An 8,775-nucleotide genomic window follows, 5' to 3' on the forward strand; every position below is an offset into this window, starting at 1 on the left:
TTGGTTGAAGTCCCTGCTCTTTTGCCATTTGGAATATTTATTCCATGCCCTCCAATCCTTTAATGTATTAACTGACAAATCTTGTGTTATCCTGACTGTGGCTCCCTAGAATTTGAATTGTTTCTTTTTGGCTACTTGCAATATTTTCCCCTTGACCTAGGTGTTCTAGAATTTGGCTATTATATTCCTGGGTGTTATCTTTTTAGGATCTCTTTCAGGAGATGATCAATGGATTCTTTCTACTTCTCTTGTGCCCTCTGGTTCTAGTATATCAGGGCAGTTTTCCTTGATAATTTCTTTTTTTTTTAACCCTTAACTTCTGTGTATTGGCTCCTAGATGGAAGAGTGGCAAGGGTGGGCAATGGGGGTCAAGTGACTTGCCCAGGGTCACACAGCTGGGGATGATTTCTTTAAAGACAATGTCTAAGCTCTATTTTTGATCATGACTTTCTGATAGTTCAATAATGTTTAGATTATCTTTCCTGTTTTTATTTTCCAGGTCAGTTATTTTTCCAATGAGAGAGTTCACAGTTTCTTCTATTTTATCATTCTTTTGACTTGGATTGTTTCTTGATGTCTTATAGAATGATTAGCTTCCACTTGCCTAATTCTAATTTTAAGGCATGATTTTTGTCAGTGAGCTTTTGTACTTCCTTTTCCATTTGGCCAATTCTACTTTGTAAAGAGTGAAATTTTTGTACTTTTTAGAAAGTGCCAATTCTGTCTTTTAAAAAATTTTTCTCTTCAACGCAATTGTGTATATCTTTTCTCATTTGGTTAGTTCTGCTTTTTAAGAAGTTCTCTCCATTAAATTTTTGTGTTTCTTTTACCAATTGGCTCATTCTATTTTTTAAGGTACTAATTTCTTCAATATTTTTTTTTGTGTCTTCTATAACAAGCTGTTGATGCTTTTTTTTTTCCCATGATTTTCCTGTATCACTCTCATATCTTTTCCCAATTTTTCTTCTACCTCTTTTATTGGATTTTTTTTTATTTTAAACCCTTAACTTCTGTGTATTGACTTTATAGGTGGAAGATTGGTGGTCAAGTGACTTGCCCAGGGTCACACAGCTGGGAAGTGTCTGAGGCCGGATTTGAACCTAGGACCTCCTGTCTCTAGGCCTGGCTCTCAATCCACTGAGCTACCCAGCTGCCCCCCATCTTTTATTGGATTTTTAAAATCCTTTTCAAGCTCCTCCATTAATTCTTTTGGAGTCTGAGACCAATTTGTATTTTTCTTGGAGGTTTTGGATACAGTCATATGGGTTTTGCTGTCTTCTTCCTTGCTTGTGTTTTGATCTTCTCTGTCACCAAAATAACTTTCTATGTTGTTTCCTTCTCTGTTGTTTGCTCATTTTCCAGCCTTTTTCTTTTAATTTAAAAACTGTTAAAAGTAGGCTCTGTACCTATGGTGAATGGAGCATTGTTCCAAGCTTCAGATTCTTTATGTAGCTGCCTTCAGAGCTGGTTCTGGGGATCTATCTGCTTTCAGTTCTTCCAAGGTGGTATGATATAAGGTGAGGTGGGTTTAATATTGTCCTGGCCTGTGCTCTGATCTGTGAGTAACCCCAAGCACTATTTTCTTCCTTAGAACTGTGACCAGGGTCCCCTGCTCCTCTGTGGCCACAAGCTCTGGTGTCTGCCAGTGTTCCTCCTCATCCTGAGATCACGCCCTGAGACAGCAACCTGCTTCTGTGTATGGGCAATGTGACAAGAGTCTTGCACCCAAAGCCAGCAAAAGGACCCCTCTAATTTCCTCTGAGCAATTGTCCAACCTTCCTTTACTGTTTGTGGCTGAGAGCTATGGAAGCCTTTACTGCTGCTTTAGGTGGGCCCAGGACCTATTGCTATTGTGGGAGCCTTCCCTGGCATGTGCACTCCACCTCCATCCCACTGTACTAGACCCCTGGTGCTAGTCTTCTAAGTTGTTTTGTGTTGGAAAATTATTTTACCTTATCTTTTTGTGAGTTATGCCACTCCAGAATTCGTTCTAAGGTATTATATCATGTTTTTGAGGGTAATTTGGTAGAGATCAGATGAGGATCTGTACCTTCTCCTCCATCTTTTTTTTTAAACTCTTACCTTCTAACTTAGAATCAACACTGTGTATTAGTTCCAAGTCAGAAGAGTGGTAAGGGCTGAACAACACATGGTTAAGGAAATTGCCCAGGGTCACACAGCTAGGAAGTGTTTGAGGCCACAATGGAACCAAGGGCCTCCCATCTCTAGATCTGGATCTCTATCCACTAACCTACCTGGGCAGGATTATCTTGATTTAAAACTGTGGTCCCCAACAAGTTATGTTGATGAAATTGAGGTTGTGGCTTTCTATCATGAATGGGCAAGGATCCCCTTGATTAAATTACAACCTAGCTACTTGCTTTCCCCATCCCCCAACCATCTTGCTTTTCTATTTGTCTCTCCATACACAGAGCAATAGATCTTCTGCTCACTGATTTATTGTTTATTCCTTAGGAAACAAGAACTCATTGACTGGCCTTTAGCCCTCAAGAGGCAGAGTAAACATGACCAGATCCCAACATGGAGGAACACAAGGGACATTTGAACTGACTAGGCCAGAAGTAGTAGGAGGGTCTTGCATAAAGATCCTCTTAGTCATCCTGGCCCTGACTCTTGTCTGTTCAGGCAACAGGCCCTCTTCTCTCAATCTGGTCCCTGCTTTCCTTAGGAGATTGGGGCAATAGGGAGTTTCATATCTCCCCATCCTTCCTGTGGGCAATGGTGAACAGGTTTCCCTTCTTCTAGGCAAGGCAGTGACCTCCTCGTTTTTCTTTCTCTCTTTCTGTGCTATCATTTTGGAAGTCTACTTGGTTTCGTGTCCAGGCATTCCCAGCTGGGCCAATGGAGAGGTATCCGTTACCATGCTCCTATCAGAAAGAATTGTGAGCCTTATATTTTTAGGAATATAATTGAGAATTCTACTCTGGCTCTTTCTCTTTTTGTCCAATCCTGTTGAATGTAGGACACTCTTTCTAGCAAAGTAGACTGGCAATTGCAAATGACAATGTCTAAGAGTTGACTAGGGAACTGAGATGTTCAGTGACTTATCCAGGGTGGTCACCAGCATATGCCAGGTCTTCCTTTTTCCATTACACTGTAACTACCTTTCCAATCTTCATTATCCAATCTGTGTGATTTGTTCCAAGCTAAGAAATTCTTGATAGCAACCATCTTGATGGTCCCTTTGAAATACTTTCTCAAGTCAATGGCTGTGTTTGTTTAGTTGGGGTCAGCCAGCTAGGAACTCCAGTATTCACCCCTGACAAACAGCCCAAAGTGAAAAAGAGACTGGCTCCCGACTGGAGTTTTTCAAACTTATTCACAGTTGCTAGTAGAGAATTGTCCAATAACTGGTGGAGAAAACTGAGCAGTCTCGTACTTTGTTGTTGTTTAGTGGTTTCAGTTGTGTCTGACTCTTCGTGACCCCATCCGGGTTTTCTTGATAAAGAATCTTGAGTGATTTGCCATTTCCTTTTCCAGCTCGTTTCACAGATGAGGAAACTGAAGTGAACAGGATTAAGTGACTAGCCCAGTCCCACAGACTGGGGGTCACAGCTAGTATCTGGGGCCCGTTTTGAATTCAGGTTTTCCTGACTTCATATTCTATCCACTATGCCACCTAAATGCTTAGCAATTATCTAATTCACCTCATACCTCTTCCTTCTCTCATCCCAACTATTTTTCAGACATTGTCATTTCTATACCACCTCACTCTTTACAAAGCACTCCACAGAAATTCTGGCATTTGATCCATACAACATTGCTATGAGGTAGGTAGCATAAGCATGGTTATACCCATTTTCTAGATGAGGAAACAGAAGAGTTCAGAGAGTTGATGTATATCTGAAAGGCTGTTGTCCCAGAAGGCAGGGCAAAAAATGAGACAGAAATATAGTTAGGACATAAGGAGGAAAAGATCCTAAAATTGAGAAAAACACCTGTGGAGAAATGAGGAAGCTTAGGAAGTAGCAAATCACCAATCAGAGGAGATATCTGACTGAGGCTAAATGACCACTGGTCAGAGATGTTGTTGAGCTAGGGTTCTTAACCTGCCATCCAGAGAGAGGCTGTGCTATCTAACTGAAATTTAACACTTTCTTCAATAATAGATGTATTAGGGTTAGCTAAGTGGCTCAGTAGATAGAGAGATGGGCCTAGAAATGGGAAGTCTTGGGTTCAAATCTAGCATCAGACACTTTTTAGTTACGTGACCCTGGGCAAGTCACTTAACCCCCATTGCCTAGCCTTAACTTTCCTTCTGCACTGGAACCACTAGTCTACCCTGAGGCCCCTTAAGATAAATATAAAATAAAATAAATAAATAAGTGTTTTATGATTATGATTTTATTTGATTCTCAGAATACCCCTGGAAGGTAACACCCCATTTTATAGGCAATTTGCCTCAGGTCACACAGCTAGTCAGTGTCTGAGACTAGATTTGAGGTCTTCCTGGCTCCAAGCCCAGCTGTTACTCACCTCACCATTCAGCTGTCCCTATGTAACCTGGGCAATCACAAGGAGGTGGGAAACAGAATATCATACACAAGCTGGTTGGGCTGGAAGTGGGAGGGTAGTACTTGTAATATGAAATAAATTTGAAAAGATGATTTGGAGCTACATTGTGATGTTTTAAATACCTAACAGTAAGATTTGTATTTTATCCTATCTGTGATAGGTAGCAACTGAAGCTTCTTGAAAAGAAGAGCACTTTGGGCAGACCTATGCTTCAGGACTATCAGTCTGTCAGCTTGGTTTCAGATGAAGAAATAAGAACCATCTAGAGTCATACAAAAAATGCCCTAAATCATTATTAGAGATTGCACAATTAAAAACTCTGAGGAACCACTGGTCAGACAGGCTAACAAGACAGAAAAGGAAAATAACAAATGTTGGAGGGGATGGGGTACAGGGAAATTGGAACACCAATGCATTGTTGGTGGAGTTGAAAACTGATCCAACCATTCTGGAGAGCAATTTGGAATGATGCCCATTAAACTGGGCTGATTCTTTGACTCAACAATACCACTCTATTCCAAAGAAATAAAAGAAAAAAGAAAAAGACCTATATGCACAAAAAATATTCATGGCAGCTCTTTTTGTGGTGGCAAAGAATTGGAAACTGAGAGCTTTCCCATCAATTAAGGAATGTCTGGTCAAGTTGTGGTATAACAGAATACTCTGCTATAAAGAATGATGACCAGGATGATTTCAGAAAAACCTGGAAAGATTTACATGAACTGAGGCAAAGTGAAGTGAGCAGAACCTGGAAAACATTGTACTGAAACAGCAAAATTTAAAAGATGGTCAATTGTAAAGGATTTAGCTACTCCAATCAATACAGTGATCCAAGACAATTACAAAGGGCTCATAATGAAAAATGCTCTCCACCTCCAGAGAAAGAACTAATGAACTCTGAGTGCAGATTTAAGCACAATTTTTTCAGTTTATTCTTCTCACTTAAAAAAAAAAACAACTATGGCTAATATGGAAATGTTTTGCATGCTTTCATATATAATTGACTAGAATAGAGAAAGACTGGAGAGAAAGAGAATTTGGAATTCAAAAACCTTTTTAAATGAATGTTTATAATAATAATAAAATAATACATTTAGAAGTCAGCTAGATGGTTCAGAGCTGGGCCTAGAGCCAGGAGGTTCTGGGTTCAAATTTGACCTCAGACACTTCCCAGCTGTGTGACCCTGGGCAAGTCACTTAACTCCTATTGCCTAGCCCTTGCTGCTCTTCTGCCTTTGAACAGATACTCAGTATTGATTCTAAGTCACAGGTAAGGGTTTAAATCATCATCATCATAATTTCTTTTTAAAAAATTTGTCATCTTTTTGGGGGTTGGACCGAGAGGGGAAAGACTAGAGGTAGAGTTAGGATGGAATTGGAATAAATAATCCAGGCTAGAAGCAATGCGGGTCTGAAGGAGTGTGGCAGTCATGGAAGTAGAGGCAAAAGGGCAGGCAAGTGGCAGGGAACTAAAGCACCAGGTCTGGAGAGGGGACATGTTGAGTTCCACTGTGACCTCAGACACGGCCTGACGGTGTGACCCTGGACAAGTCACTGTTTGCCTTTAAAGAAGAAGACTGTGACTAGAGACAAGGAGACAGAAGAGGGCAATGTGGTAGTGGAATAGCTAAGCCACCAGCCCAGTCCACCGGCCTCACTGACCTCGCTCCCCACTGGCAGACACCGGCCCCTCCCCCGCTGCCCTCCTCCTAGGCACCGCAGCTTCTCGCCCACACTCGGGGCACGGACACCGCTGAAGGTGCCCTACAGAGCAGAGTGTGAATCCAGTCTCCGACAATCACCAGCTGCGTGACCTCCGGAGAGTCACTTCCCCTCCCTGGGCCTCAGTTTTCCCATCTGCAAAGTGGGAGCTTGGCCTCCACTGTCTCTGCGAACGCTCCCCCGCCCCATGCAGCACACACAAAGGCGCCCCTCCCCCAGGGACGATTCCCCTAACCCCCTACTCCCCTCCGCCTCTCTGATACCCTCACCTCTTCCTTTTCCTTTTCCTTTTCTTCTTCTTCCTCCTCCTCCTCCACCTCCCCCCACTTCTTGGTTACTGTTTACAACCTAGCCGCGTCTCCATGGTAACCGCCGCGTCGCCTCGGTCGACATGCCGTAAAGCGAGCGAGCGTGCAGAGTGGGGCGGAGGCTGAGCGGCGCACGTGCTTCCGGGGGAGCCTCGGGAGCGTGTTCGGGGCCGCGGATGCTGTGAGCACGTTCGCCGACGTCATTCCGTCTTTTCTTCTCGTCCCCAAAGTGCCCCCGACTTCTTCCGGCAGCGGCTAGTCTCCCCGGCTTTCGCCTAAGAAACACCTACGCCGAGACCACTTCTCCCAGGAGCGTCCCGGGTTCCCTCCTCCGGGAAACCTTCCCTGATGACCCCAAGGAGAGCGGTCTTGGGCTTCCTGGTCCTACAGCGTTTTGCCCATAGACGGCAGAGGCTCCCTACTGCCTGTGCTTGGCCTTCAGAGCCCTTCCTGCCCCGCCCCCGGCCTCCTACCAGCTGCACCTACAGCCCCCTCCCTACGCCTGGCACGTTATCCCTCCTTTGCCCTACCCCCACGCTGCCTCCAAACCCCACTGAAGGCCCGCTTTCCCCAGACCCCTCCACTCCCGTGCTTCCCTCTTCATGTTCCCCTTCTGTTCCTGCCCTTGGCCGGCCCGGTACTGATTCGGGGGCATGTTGGTCGCTCCTAGAGAGCAGGGCTGGGTGTTTGCCTTCCTTTTATCCCCAGCGCCGAGCCCGGGCTTGGCACCGGCCTGAGATCTCTTCCTCTGGCAGAGTAAGTTCCCCAGCCCTGTTTAGGGCACATAGAGGGTACTTCACAAACGTTCATTGATTGGGGCAGCTGGGCGGCGCAGTGGCTAGAGCACCAGTGGGAGGTCCTGGGTTCAGATCTGACTTCAGACCCTTCTTGGGTGACCCTGGACAAGTCACTTCACCCCCAATGCCTAACCCTTACCGTCCTTCTGCCTTGGAACCAATACACAACAATGATTCTAAGAAAGAAGGTGAGGGTTTGGAAAATAAAATTTACTGAGTGATGGAATCCAGCCTAGTCTGGGCCTGCCTGGAATGAGCAAACAATGCTTGTTTGATCGGTGAACACAACTCTGGAATCCAGCTCACTCTCCCACCTGGCCTCCCCCCAAATTTGTCTCCTCAGAGATTGCTGGATGAGAGTCAGGTGTCAGTGTTGGCTTTTAATTTTTTTTCAGTTCAAAAGTTTTTATTGTATTTAAAAATGAACAATTATTCTTAGCTGGGGCAGTACCAAAACAGGCAAATTTGGGTTGGGGCTCTTGTTTGCCCAATGAACCCTGGCCTAGTCAGTAGACAAGCATTTATGAAGTGCCTGCTGTGTGCCTGGGGATACCACCAACTCAATTTGATCCTGGATCTTGGTGGTGATAAGAGACCCAGGAGCTTACTGAATAGGTGGGTGACATGGTCAGATCTGCTGAGATTTTAGGAAGATCAGTTTGACAGCAGAGCAGAGTTTGGAGTGCAGTGGGGAGACCCAGCAGCAGACTGTTTCCACAGTTCAGGGGTGAGGTGATGAGGGCCTGCTCCAAGGGGTGCCAGTGTTAACCCCACCGATGTCATGAAGGGAGAATCGACAGGACTTGGATTAGATACAGAGGGTGACAGGGTGTAGGGTTCCCAATGTGAATCTGGGTGACTTGGAAGACAGTGGCACACTCCACAATGACAGAGAACATAGGAAAGTGGGGAGGGACTAGGGAGAAAAAGAACAAATCCTGTTTGGACATACTGAGATTAAGACGTTTAGGGCAGCTGGGTAGCTCAATGGAGTGAGAGTCAGGCCTAGAGACAGGAGGTCCTAGGTTCAAACCCGGCCTCAGCCACTTCCCAGCTGTGTGACCCTGGGCAAGTCACTTGACCCCCATTGCCCACCCTTACCAATCTTCCACCTATGAGACAATACACCGAAGTACAAGGGTTTAAAAAAAAAAAAAGACGTTTAAGACGTCATCCAGTTAGACATGTGATGTTAGACAGGGTAGGGTTGGACAAAAACTGGGAATCACTGGTTTCGAGATGACAATAGCTTCACATACAAGTTGGGCTCTATTTCTGAGTCATTTATAGCACCTTCTTCACCTGGGAGGTCTGCAGAACCAGCTCCATAAAACTTACCAGGTTCATTCTTTGTGAGGACTCGTAAACAGTATTATAAACCAGTTATTTCTTCAACATTTGAGCAAAAGATC

The 8,775-nt window shown here is 44.7% G+C and overlaps 1 protein-coding gene across 1 annotated transcript in view; it reads right to left on the reverse strand.

The window, feature by feature from the left end:
* The window catches only part of CFAP251 (cilia and flagella associated protein 251), a 146,244-nt gene extending 139,703 nt beyond the window's left edge, over positions 1 to 6,541 (reverse strand). The window contains exon 1 of the mRNA XM_044685409.1: positions 6,528 to 6,541. The gene's annotated coding sequence lies outside the window, so the exon portion shown is untranslated. The remainder of the gene's footprint in view (positions 1 to 6,527) is intronic.
* Between the last annotated feature and the right edge of the window lie 2,234 nt (positions 6,542 to 8,775).

Source organism: Gracilinanus agilis, chromosome 1 (assembly GCF_016433145.1).
Source record: "Gracilinanus agilis isolate LMUSP501 chromosome 1, AgileGrace, whole genome shotgun sequence".
Taxonomy (NCBI): Eukaryota; Metazoa; Chordata; class Mammalia; order Didelphimorphia; family Didelphidae; genus Gracilinanus; species Gracilinanus agilis.